At 43.0% G+C, this 13,270-nt stretch overlaps 1 protein-coding gene across 7 annotated transcripts in view; it reads right to left on the reverse strand.

Annotated features, from left to right (window-relative positions):
- The window catches only part of LOC6530808 (neural cell adhesion molecule 2), a 57,587-nt gene that overhangs the window by 20,525 nt on the left and 23,792 nt on the right, over positions 1–13,270 (reverse strand). The window lies entirely within an intron of this gene.

Here is a 13,270-nt window from a genome sequence, read left to right on the forward strand (position 1 = left end):
GTGTGTTGGTCTGTCTGTGTGTGTGTGTGTGTGTGTAGCCATTTTTTGAGTTATGTCCTTTGGCTTCGCTTATTTTCCGAGTCCTTGCTCTTAACGATTTCCCTTTTGCTCGGCATTTATTTGTGTTATTTCTGGCCTGCACTTAAGATTCGTTTGCCTTTTCATTATTCGCAGTTGCTTTGTTCGCTCATATTTCGCCGCCTTTGTTTAAAGCGCGGGACGAGAAAGCGAGAGATTACTGTTTGAAGTTGACATTAATTTCGGGACTCTTCGCTTAAGCTTATTTCAGATCCGGCCACCGAAACAACCGGATTCCGTTCTACCAACGTTTTTCGTATTTCGTATTTCGGCCTGATTTTAATTTAAATTTTATAAGATTGGGCTAGAGCCTGTCTAATTTCACTGTTCTATGAAATTTCTAAAGCATTTTCTTTGGCAAAAAGTTTGTTAGCCCTTTTTCGTCTGCCCACGAGTTTTTCAACCAATTCGCAAAACGACAACGACGGTCCCTCGTCACGGAATTCCGCCGTTGTTTGTATCTCATTTAAATTCACTTGTTAACTCATTTGCATTTCGTAGGCTCAGCAATTTCGCGTCGGCCAAACAAAGTTATAACAGTTTAAAAAAAAAATGAAAAATTTATACCCCCATGCACTGACCGCAAGAGATGATTTAATTGTGAACCCAAATCAAAACTCAGTCAACTGCAGGCGGCGCACATTGCTCATACGCAGCGTGGTCGCTGCGGAATTAGTTGCTAATCAGCTGGGTAAAAGCCAAGCTGAGCGAGTCACGACATGGTCGGGCAGCGATAATGCAATGCATAATTTATAATGATTATAAATGGTTTTTAGCTGCCTGACTTTCGATTCAGCTGGGACGGGGACTGGGTGGTGGTAGATGGTTGGTGGTCGCCTTCGTACAGAGTCGTTTAAAATGTGATGCCGTCTAAGCCGGAAATCGCCGAGCTCCCCGGTTCTTTCCGCTGGGATACGACATGGTCCGGGTCTGGCTGCCGCCATGTTTCGATTTTTCGCTCATTTCATATGCAAATATGTTCGATTTGTCCGATGCCATTACGGAGGGAGCTGCGAGCTGTGCGCAAACCAATGCCAAAGAACGAGGGCAACCGCAATAATAACAATGCTACCAATGCTGCCAATGATGGCAACGATGATGACGTCGACCAAAAAAACACACAGACAGACAGACGCACACCCTCTGAACACCCTCATATGCGGTGGCAGCTCTCAGAATTTGCATTACCTCCTCGTGCTGAGTTAAACGAAATGCGGGCATTGGCAAAACATTTAATTATAGCAATTAGCTAATTAGAGATTTTCGCTAAAACCAAACGCAGCTTCCACTTCGGTCCCCGCTTCGCAGCACCACAGCAAAAATCAATCGTAAAATTGGCCAAAATACTGTGCGTGGCACTCTGCGTCGAAATTTGCCATTTTGGCCACGTTTGTCCACTTGTTTTCGATTTGTTTTTCGTACCCCGGGCTTGAATAATGCAAAGTGTTCGAATGAATTGTAACCTAGTTGCAGGAAAGTTGCTCTACTTTGATTTCGTTTAGTGAAACTTTTCTCTCCCATCGCCAGGAACTATAAAAATGCCATCAACATTAATGGCCGCAACACGGCGACCATTAAACTGGTTTTTGGGCTAAACAATTTTTAGTAGCTCAACAATATTGAGCAGGCAACGAAAAAAAAAGTTGCCTCATTAGTTGGTTCACGTACACACGAGCAATCGCATTAAACGCATGTATAGTGTGGCAAATTAATTGCACATAAAATTATAACTGAACGCACTTGAAACTGACAAGCGACACGGTGACTTTTCCACCACCCCACCCCACACATTCCGATTTTCCCGCCCATTTTGATGGTTTTCCCAGATGCCAGACGGAAGGTCGTAAAAACTCGGTGGTGACTGCCTGCGTATGTGGGTGCTTGGCAGCTTCCATTAATTAAAAGCAATGTGTTGATTTCTTATTCCTTTCCGGGTTTCCTTTTCTCCGGAACTGGAACTGGCTTCTTGGTCTCTGGCAATTGGCATTTTGTTTTGCCTCTTAGCGCATTTATTGCCAATTATTTTTATGGCCCCAAGAGCAAACAGGCGTAAGGTGTGTAAATAAATGAACTTTAACATCGCTCGATGTGTGCTTTCATGTCAATACTCCAAGTTAAATTTATCTATTTCTTCCCATTCAAAAAAAGAATTTAAACAAAGTATCGAGTAATTTAATTGAATGGAATTTTTTCTGCAAATAATATTATTGTATCTTGTATTATTATTGTATTTTAAAGCAACGTTTTTTGTGTAATTTCACAAATTCTCAAATAACAAACGCACACCGAACCAAAGAAAAAGTTTGCATTTTGCCGACAGTTGACATTTAAAACGCCCGCCACAGATAGAATTTCATAAAAAACGAAATTCCTTTTTGCTGTGGGAATAGGCAAAAAAAAATCCATTTAATAGGCCATAATAAATAAAGCATTTTAATTAATTTTCCTATTAAATGCCATTAAATTCAATTAATTTAATAAGTAGTGGCAAAGTAGTTTGACCGCAACAGAAATAACAACATTAAAGGGACGAGGCAAAAAAAGTAAACGGGAAACAAACCAATGTCAAACTAGAGGAATTTCAACTTAAATATGACGGCAGCCAGCTAGCAAAAGAATCTGGCAAAAATTATTATGCAAATTTGCTTTCATATTAGTGGCATTTGCTCCGCTCGACTCCACTGACGACGGAAGAGAAGACGGCTAAAAAAAAAAAGAAAAGTCGTGAAAAAAGTGGAATCTGCGAATCGAGACATGGCAGGGAAAAACTCAGTTGACAACGGCAACATTTGCTGATTTGGCAAAAATATGCACAGAACGTGGCAGTTGGAGGGGCAGAACAGTGGGTTGGTTGGGACATTGCCGGAAACTCCTGCCAAGAAATTGGCAGCCAAATTTAAATAAAAAACTCTTGTCAATATTTGCAAGAGATGAAGCTGAGGGAGAGAGGGGAGTACGAGTGCGACTCCAATATGAGTAACAAAAATGTTGTTTCAAATAAGTGCAAACATTTGCATAATTTGCTAAAATCATGGGGCTATCAAATAAAATAAGCGTGACAGCTCTAACCCCGTTTTATTGGATTTGGGGTTTGGTTACGTTTGGATTTTGCTTTAACTTAAGCAAAGGAAAGGGTTTCGTTTGGTCGTAAACTTAGCTAACTGCAAATCATATTTAAGCTCAAGTCCATTTGTTAATTGCACCATTGGGAGCAGTGCTTAAAAATTAAATAAAAATCAAATAAAAATTTCAGTTACAATTGAAGCACATCGAATGAGTAGAAGGGAGAGAGCAAGTGCTCAGGATGGAAGCAAATTTCAGACACAATTAAATTAAATTCCCAACTGGAGGTCCGGCAACTATTCATGTGTAAATTTCAACAAAAGGCGCTGAGGGTGACAATTACGAGTCGGTCAAGTCTGTGTTTCTCGTCCGCTCCTTGGACTTGTTCTTCTCGTCCTTCTCGTCCTTTTAACCATGTTCCCTGCTCCGTTTTATGGCCATTTGCTTTATGTAATGCCAAGTGTTTGGCCCAGAGAAAGTGTGGCATAAAGGCAAGGGGGCGACGGGGAAGGCGGCAGCGGCGCAGTTTTAATGTGCAATAAACTGTAACGATAATGATTATGCGTTCTAGGTGGGGCAACATCGGGACAGAGAAGCCCATCGGGGTGTTGGGGGTGGTGGATAGGCCTCGGCTGTTGCAGCAGTCAATTCTCGGCATAAGTTGACTTTAATGTGCGCCAAAGTGGCAATTATTGAAAGTGCTCGGCCAGTCCGAGAAATGTAACAAGCATTCGTTGCTGTTCCCCTTGATTTCGGCAAATGAATTTTATATTAAATTTAATTTTTATCCCATTAACACAAGTGGAAGGCCATGACATTACGCAAAGGACAGTCGCCTCAATAGGAAAGTAAATCGGCTCAAAGATCGTTAAGTTTTTATTTCTCTGCTGTAAGAAATTGTTTACAATTGTAATTACATCAAGCCTATTTGCAGCTGAAAACGGAATTAACTCAGTTGCAAATTCAAGGGATTGCATTTCCTTTAGGTATAAAACACATATTTTGTAAAATATTTTACGTTGTAATATAGGCACACACACCACACTCACATGAATCCATTAAACGAATGTTTTTCACTTTATTTCTCCGCCAAAGAACCAATTCAACTTAAAAGAGTTCTCATCCTTTTTCATTCGATATATAAAGTATATTGAACGGATCTTGGCCGCACAACAGGCTCTTACATAACCCATCAATGACCTGGCCCATCTACATATGCCTGCCCCAATCCGCCCTGGTCACATAAAAATGCAGTAAATGGCTGGGTAACAGACTGACTGACTACGGAAAACTTTCACTTCCTGTCCCGATGCCCCTTAAAAGATACTTAACGGCCGAATTTTAGTGGCCATTGTGTGTGTGTGTGAGAGTGTGCTGGTCTACCCTTTTCGCATTCACATTATCCCAGCCACAGAGCATAAGTATCTGAGAGATACAAGCACGTGGCACCGGGCTTAGTGATATCTCTTGCATTTTATGACCGAGGAAATACTCCGTGTCAGGTGGTGGAGCCTATACACATATCTTTAATGCACAAATCAAGTCACTTGAGCACTTTTTCTATAAACATTTTCATTTTATAGATACTTAAAAGGGCCGCCTGCATTTGGAGAGCCTTTTAATGCGGGTCCATGGGGTTCAGGTTCATGGGGTTCTCCGGGCAGCAGGACACCATTCTATCCCAATCCGCCGGAGCCATTATGCCGGCTCTTTGTGTCCGTCGGAAAATCTGAGAGTCTGTGATTTCAGCTAACGTTCGAAAATTGTTGCATAAGAAAAGGGGTGCCAACGCTTTGCGTGTATTAGAGTGATTATGTGCGAGTGTGTGTGTGAGTGTGTATTTTTCGGTCCTGTTTCTACGTTTGTGTGTGTGTATGAGGCCATGACCGTTTACGTGTCGCTGGTTTCACTTTTATCTGAAAGTGGGATCGGGTAATGCGTTGCTGACTCGACAAATGCTTAGCCAAGGTTTAGTTTTAGTTTTCCTTCTTTGCTCTCTCACGAAAAAAAAACCAAAAAGGTGAATCTGATAAAAAAAAGTAATTTAACGTACCGACGTGAGCATGTGGAAATAATTACATAATGAAAACGTTGCAGAGAACAAATGGAAATTGCCTTCAAGGATGTGCAGTATCTTTATGAAAAAGCCAAGCAAATTACAGCATTAAATTAATTTGGTTTTGTGTGAAGAGGCGAAATGGATGAAACAAAGAAATTTGTGAAAACCCCAAAATGAATTCTGTTTCGTAATTGCTGAGCTCAGAATTTCCAAAGTAAATCTTTAGCATAGCTATCTTATTATATTTAATTCTTAAAATAGTTTTTATTTTTTTAATTGATGTATATCCTCTTTCTCTGAGTGGGAAAACTAATGTGCAACCAGATATACAATGCTGTTTGAGCCTTGCCGTTTTTATCTCACTTTTAAGTACAATTAAAATAATTACGTTATTGATTTTTTCACAAAAATATAGGTTACGGCTGATGTGTCGCTCACTTAATTACGCTTTATCTTTAATTTTTCCTTCTTATATTTAATATAATTTTTTGCTCATTTCGTTTTCATATAATTTGTTGAGTACGGCGTTTTTTTTTTCCATTTCTCCCTTATTTTTGTGAAGATACATATATACATGGCCAGCTCCCTTGTATTTTTTACACTCCATTGATGTTTCCCTGGCGCACTTCTTCTACCATTGTGCAAACGCCCCGCGGGTGTTGTTCCTCGTATATTTTCAGATAGCATTAGAAATTAATGAAATCAATTTTTGGAAAAACAAGAAGGAAAAATCAAAATGAGACCACGCAGATGAAAATGCCAGATGCGTGTGGGTTCTCAAATGGAAATCGCCAGAGGGCGTTTATTTTATACTCGACTATTGATTGGATATCCATCGACTGCAGTTGATCGTAGGTGGATTCAATGCATACAAAAGCTGGTGGTCGGCTGCGGATTGATGGAGCTTCAGGACAGATTTTCCGGGATTTGAGTTTCTCCTTTCTGTCAAAATGTCTGCAGAAAAGGGTCGCCGACCGCATAAAATATATATAAAATGTCCGGCCATTGAAAGGGGCAACGCACACATATATATATTTATTTTGTAAAAAAACAATTTTCTTTGATTTATGCGCTCGTAAAAAACAAATAAAATTTACATGCCCATTCGAAGGCAGTCGTTGCGCATGAATCTTCCCCTCTATACCTCTATATAATATAATATTTTCCTAGCTAATATATTAAAAAATATGAAACCGTAGAGAGCAGTAGCCTCTGGCCTCAAAATGCGCAGCAAAGTGTGCTGTACGCTTTTTTTTTATTTTGCCAGCATCTTTTGTTTCTTCTTTTTGGCGCCCAACCAGGGACAAAAAAATTCATATCCATTCCTCTGAGTAAAATAAACACAAATACAGCAGACCGTAATGTGTGCGTAATGTATGGCAAATATGTGCTTGCTGCATACACACACACACATACGCACGCACACACACGAACACGGCACTCACATAAATATTTCATTAAGTATGTGTTGTGCCCCATTTATGATGTGTTTGTTACATTGCACAGCCATAAATATGGCAAGAAAAACATTTTGATGATGCGCCTGTTGGCGAACAGCAAATATTTGGCCATCGAACCGATTCGTTTCGCGTCTGCAGAGGGGGGTAAAAATTTTTAATTTCAATTTTTCATTTAATTCACATAAGAAGCGCCGAGTACACACGTTTGCACATTGTCGTGTGCCGTGTGTTTGCGACATGTGCCGCAGCTTAATGCTGATTAGCAGCAGCCACAGCCAATTGGCATGCACATTGGCATTAGCGGCTCGCTGCACCACCGGCAACCACTAACCATTTATGCACACCAGTCGGCAAATTAGCCATCCTTCTCTGCTCAACGATGATGAATGTGTGTTCGTGTGTTCGTGGATACAGGATACGGGTTGCGAGCGTGAGCGGATGGCCAATTACATTGGTTAGGTTGCGATACCCATAAATGAAGCGTTAACCACGTTTAAGCTGCGCGCGTGTCTTGGCCAAAAGCGTTGGCATCAGCTAATAGGTAGCTAAGTGACTGGGCGCTGCCGACTGGACCACTTCTCTCTTAATTAACTATGAAATAGGCGGGGCCGACACTTTATAACTGCCCCTTGAACCAACCACCCGGTTTGGGGCATGCAATGTTGCCAGTTAATCCTGGCCAGGCATCGAAGCCCACTTCCTCCGCGTCATGGTCGAATGTGCGCACAACAAATGAAACGCTCTGTCATGTGTCAGTGCAAATGCAGACAAAACACTGAAAAAGTAGAAAAGCAACAGCAGTTGGGCGGAGTGGGCTGGTGTGGTGTGGTGTGGTGTGGGTGGTGTGAAACCTCCAAACAATCAGTGGCTACATGGCTGCCGACATCCCATTCCATGATTCCACAGCCCATGATTCCACTGCCCCCGGCGCTCAGAGTCATTGTCATTAATTTGTGCCCGACTCGGGCTCAAAGCAATAGCTTAGGAGTTGTTCTGTGCAGGAGCGAGCCTGTGCCTCTGCCAATGCCAGTGCCAGTTCCTGCTCCCATTTCCGTTTCTCCGCCTGCTGGAGCTCAACATCGTAGTCCTTGTCTGCAGCAGTGGCATCATGAGAGTGCAAAAACAACTTGCCAGTTAAATGGGAGCTCCCAGTTCTGGGATTCTTTGTACAATGGCTGTAACAGCGGCACCGCTTGGACAAACACTTGGCATTTCGATGGCTTGTCAGTGCACAAGATTGGCTTGAAAAACTAAGGTACAACGTACAAAAGTTTTCCATCAGTCAGCTAACATTGCGAAAAACGCAACGAAACACTTTAAGCTGAACCCATTTGTAAGTAGTAAATTTTGCTACAGCCTTAAAGTTTTAACGGCTGCTAGTTTTAACAAATTTTCCCACACGTTCGCCAAATCATTCCACTGTGCCGTTCCACCTCCTATTTCCTATTTCCAAGAGCATTGCAGAAGGTCTGGGCGCAGTGTCTAAATTAAATAATTCCCACAACTGTTACACTGTGTCATGTCTGTTGGTGGAGGGTATAATCCCCAGCATCCCCACCATCTCCATACCACTTCCCCCCACCCCCCTTCATCATTTTGTTTTTTGTGGGTCCAACAAGAATAACAACAGCAACCACGACGGCAGACCTGATAAATGAGTCCCTAATATGAGCGCTGTTAATAAAAGTGGCAAATTAAACGTCAACCTCTACAATTTTGTGCCATTTGTCGGGGGGTTTCAGTTCAGCTCAGCTCGGTTCAGTTCTCACAAATAGTGAGAATACCCAGGAAAAGTGGGCAAATGCCAGACCTTCAGCTGATTATTGCTGTTGGTTTTGCCTTTTTTAATGTCTATTTGTTTGCTTTTCAAATGCCTTACGGCTGAACGACAATGACTGGGCGAGCAGTAGGATTCTGGGTCTCATTAGTCGTTGGACACGCCCCCTCTATAGAGATATTAGGGGGTAGGGGAAGGGAAAGAGGAGGGTCTGCGGCTTGTTGGTTTATAGTTTGTCGCATGATTTTGCACTTAAATTGTTTACAAAATGTTTGACAGGGCAGCAACACGACTTTTGAGTGAGGATTTTTAATGAGTTCCCATGCGTGTGCGTATGTGGGATCTGGGTCTTAATAAAGAACTCGGAAGGGCACCGAACTGGAGGTCCTTGAATATTTAATTATCCCTTCACTTATGTATGGTCTGAATCGGCATAGTCACATAGTCAGTGCCAGGTACCAGCATGAACAGCAAAGCCACATGCAATAAAGCGGAAATTAATGCTTCCATTATTTCGATAAACAATTATTTTACTACGCACACAAAGCAGACTGCCACTGGGAAAACACAATAAAAGGCTAAATTCATTGATTATCGATAATTTAGGCCTTGGCAAGTGGGCAGGGGAAGTTCCGTTTTAGCCACAGCTGGCCGCCTGCCTGCGTGTGCGTTAGCCAGAATAAACAAATGGAAATGGGCCGGAAAAACAGAGGAAAAATCTATTAACGCCCGGATTATTAACGTCACACTATAAGTAATTTATACGTTAATTATGCGTGGCTGAATGGAGGGGTGGATATGGCGGCGGGGGAATAGCGTTAATTATAATGGTCTTTCGGCAGTAGGGAAGTATGCTGAATGAGCCTGAAAAACGTTGCTGCCTGGCAGCAATGAACTCCTTGCAATGCGCCTTAAGATATGCAGTGAAATGTGGGCAAACACATGAGACCGCATCGCCCGACTTTTCCCCTCAGTACTTTCTCCGACCCCATTCACACTATCCTTCAGGGATAGCAGACTTAAAACTAGGCGGGTAAAAGTAACAGGCTGACATATTACGACTAATGTCGCCTCAGCATTATTCCGGACTCAAGTCGCTGGAGAAAACTGAGCAAGCAACTTGAGAGTGAGAGACGACAATGATGACTTGGCCATGGATGCTTGTGTGTGGAACACTATGCATAACTAAGGCTGCAAATGATAAACTGGCAAGGGGAAAAATAAAAGTGGGGGCTGCCTGTGAGTGGAAAGTATGTCAAGCTCAGTGACACAATAAGCACACACACACACACACACACACACACAGTGTGTGAAAAATAAGGCAAAAGGATGAGGAAACTGCCACGTGCAAATTATAAGCCTGCATGTGTCGTCTATATCATCATCATCATCTGGTTCTTGTTCTTGTCTTTCGTGCGCCTGCGATTATCTAAGCTTACTCTTCTCCTCCACATCCATTGCCTGGCCCATGACTATGTTGCCTTTTCTTCGGCATTGCGCATACGACGCGTACGCCAGCGCCCACTAAATGCGTTTATTAATGCTTCTCCTTGGCCTAATTCGCAACACTTGTGCGTCGTAGTAGCAGTAGTCGGCGTCGTTGTCGTCGTCGGCGTCGTCATTTACATGCATACATCATTTTGCATACATGATGTATTGTTGGCTCTCCATTCCACCGAGCTCACCTAGCTTATGCTCCTCCGCCCATTCATTCCCGCCCCTCATTCCCGCCCATCAAGTCCCCCTTGCCATTGTATACTGATACCGCCCCGAATGTCAGCGGAGAAAAACAATGGCAACAGCGGCAGCGGCACCGGGGCATAACAATGATAATAAAGGCGACAGGCTCGGGCTGGCAAGGAGCTGCGACAGATGTCCTTGCTGCCAGGTAGTCAGCCGGCATCTTTTCCCGAGGCCCAGCTCCCTGGCTGTTGCTGTTGCTGTTGCTCAGCCCATAATAAAGACAAATGCTCCGCGAAACTTGCACGGGACACATAATTAACACGGGAAAAGAGCTCTGGGAGAATCGGGTTTTTGTTTCAGCGCTGAAATTGCTTTGAACTGCACCTGCAACCCGCCACGCCCCCGCCCGCCTGCATGCAAGGATGTTGCATAAGAGCGGAATACAAAGAAGAGGATATTCAAAGGAGCTTTAATTTAACGCACTCAAAGGATCGTAGGAAAACGAAACCAGGCGTGGTGGTAATAAGTTCACGTACTTTACTGTTTGAAGTAGTAATAATTACGAACGTCATGAAATGTATCTATCTGCATTTCAAGCTGCTTATTAATTTATAAAGATACCTTAAAAGCAATATCTATTATTTTGACAGCAAAATTTGACATTGAAACACTCGACATAGAGAAGACAAGCTATACATATTTATGTGCACCTGCGATTGGCCCAATGTAATCCAAAATACATTTATCTGCTGTAATGCCGCACAAACACTCATCATCGACTTTTAAGTGACCCCGATGGCTTGTTGCTCTGCTCGAATTTTAATAGGATCCCAAATGATAAATCTCAGCCGGCAAATCATGACCTGCTACACACACACTACCCACTCAAGCCCCATGATCTCTGGTCGCAGTCACTAGGGGCTGGATATCCAACCCATCCCTTCCTTGTTAATAGCCGTCAGTCACAGGAGCAAGACATTAATCAAATTTTCAACCGAAAAATTCTCCAAGTTGAGTCTCGGGCACACAATCGAAAAACTTTGCACGGTCCGAGGAGCCATCGCGTTCCAACCCGCTTGCTGCTCAGATAAGCCCATTTAGCAACGTTGTCATTTCTCTTGTTTCGTAACGTTGATTTCATTTTATTGTTGCCCGTCTGCCACTCCAACTTCACCCACTGGACCACCCACTTGCCATCTTCCAGTTAGCGCACGCCTGTCATAAATCTTGTTTTGAATGTCCTGCCAGCGTTGATAGCGCCATGGAGAGAGAGGGGGAGATTTGGTGGGGTTCTGGTGGGGTTTTGGTGGAGTTTGGGCCCTAGTCAAGTCAGTCGACTCATCGATTCGCTTGCATACACACAGACACACACACGCATTTAGGTATATAGCATGTATAGCCATGGCAACACATTAAATTAGTACACTTGATCGAGCAAAAAATATTTATGGCATAGCGAGACCAGCGGCCCAGTTGATGATTCGATGGGCGCCCGCTTCAAGGACACGTCGAGTCCTGGAAATGGGTGGCTGCCCAAATGGAGGCGGACGGGTGCCGAGTCAACTGTTTCCATAGAACAGCGCATTGTGACTGTTATAAATCTCGAACGCAAATTGACTGTGCAACGTTGCGACGCCTTTTCGAGTGGCCCCATGTCCTGGCCCAATGTTCTGGCCATTTTTGGGGTCTACAAAGCAGCCAGGACCTAGAGATATTTTTGGGCCAGCCCGACTGTCTGGTTCCGTTTTGGCAGATAGGCTTTTGATTGGCATTTTATGTCTGTGCGACGCTGGTTTTGACTTATGTTTCATTAATTTGTATCATTTTTATTGGGTCTAACAAGGGGCCACGATATGGATAATTGACCAGATGGGTTCTTAGATTGTAAAAAGGTTATAAAAGTCATGGTCCTTCGCGTGCCTTTGCACATTTGAATGCTCTTGAACCTTTATATCTACCATGTATATTAAAGAATCATAACGATGAATGTTCAACTTCAGGAGTGCAATAAAAATCGTAATAAAGACTGGCCTGTTATCAAAATTTCTAAATGTAACTATGATACTCAAACGGTAGTATTAAAGTTACACTTTTTCACAATTTCTCTTTAACTTACTTCTTGAATGCGTAATCCAATTCAATTTACTGAAATTCATATGTTTGCCGTGTGTGCATGCACCAAATAAATCAAAAGATGAATGACCTTCTGTGACCCAGTCAATATTCCACTGTCCCAAACAGAGGCTCATGAATCGTGAATATTCGTATGTAATATTTGCAGCTGGCATCAAGTTTGAGTTCTCCATCACCGGCAGACGTTTAGTGTTTGCAATGTGGAAAAGCTTGAAAAGCTGGGGAAAACCGGCTCCGAATGCTTACACAAAATTTGCAAGGCCTTAATGTATCCACCGAGTTTGTTTTTGGCATCTCTTGAATTTTCGCCACGCCAGACAGAGTCGAAGCGAATCGAGAGCGCTCTTCATAAATCCATTTTATGAATTCGATGAATTTCGCATGCAGCCAACATGGAATGGTGGGCGTTGGGAGGTGGGCAGGTGGATAGGTGGGGCAGCGGGGTGGTCCAGGTGAGTCCTGAGCTTTCGGATTCGTGCATATTTAAGCAGCGTCAGGCAAATGAATAAAAGTCTCACTGCATTCCGTGGGCTTTGGATGGTATGGCATGGGCCGAGCACTATCTGTCATATGCAAACGAAATTAAAATGCACTACAACGTCAGAGGCGGCAGAGAAAAAGTGCGCACGAATGCATAAATAAGTGAAGTGGTTCAGCGTACTCCATTGAATGGCACTCGAAACTATGCAACACATCCGCATCCGCATCTGCATCTGCATCAGCATCTGGATCTGCATCCGCACTCGCATCCGCATCCGGCGTAGACAAACGAAAGTATTTATGCTAGAGAGTGAGAGTTTTTTTCCCAGGAAGATAAAGAATAAGTCGTCGCATTTGCAGATACTTCAGTATGTCAATGAGCACAAATGAAAAGCTAGCCGGGGGCAGCGGGGAAAAACATTTAAATTGCAAACATAAATACCTGGCAAGCCCTCCGGTTGCAACGCACATAGAATGCAGAATGCAGAATGCTTTTATTATTTGTGTGCCAGGGAGTCGCTCTAAACTCGTGCGAAT

The sequence above is a fragment of the Drosophila yakuba genome, chromosome 2R (assembly GCF_016746365.2).
Source record: "Drosophila yakuba strain Tai18E2 chromosome 2R, Prin_Dyak_Tai18E2_2.1, whole genome shotgun sequence".
Classification (NCBI taxonomy): domain Eukaryota; kingdom Metazoa; phylum Arthropoda; class Insecta; order Diptera; family Drosophilidae; genus Drosophila; species Drosophila yakuba.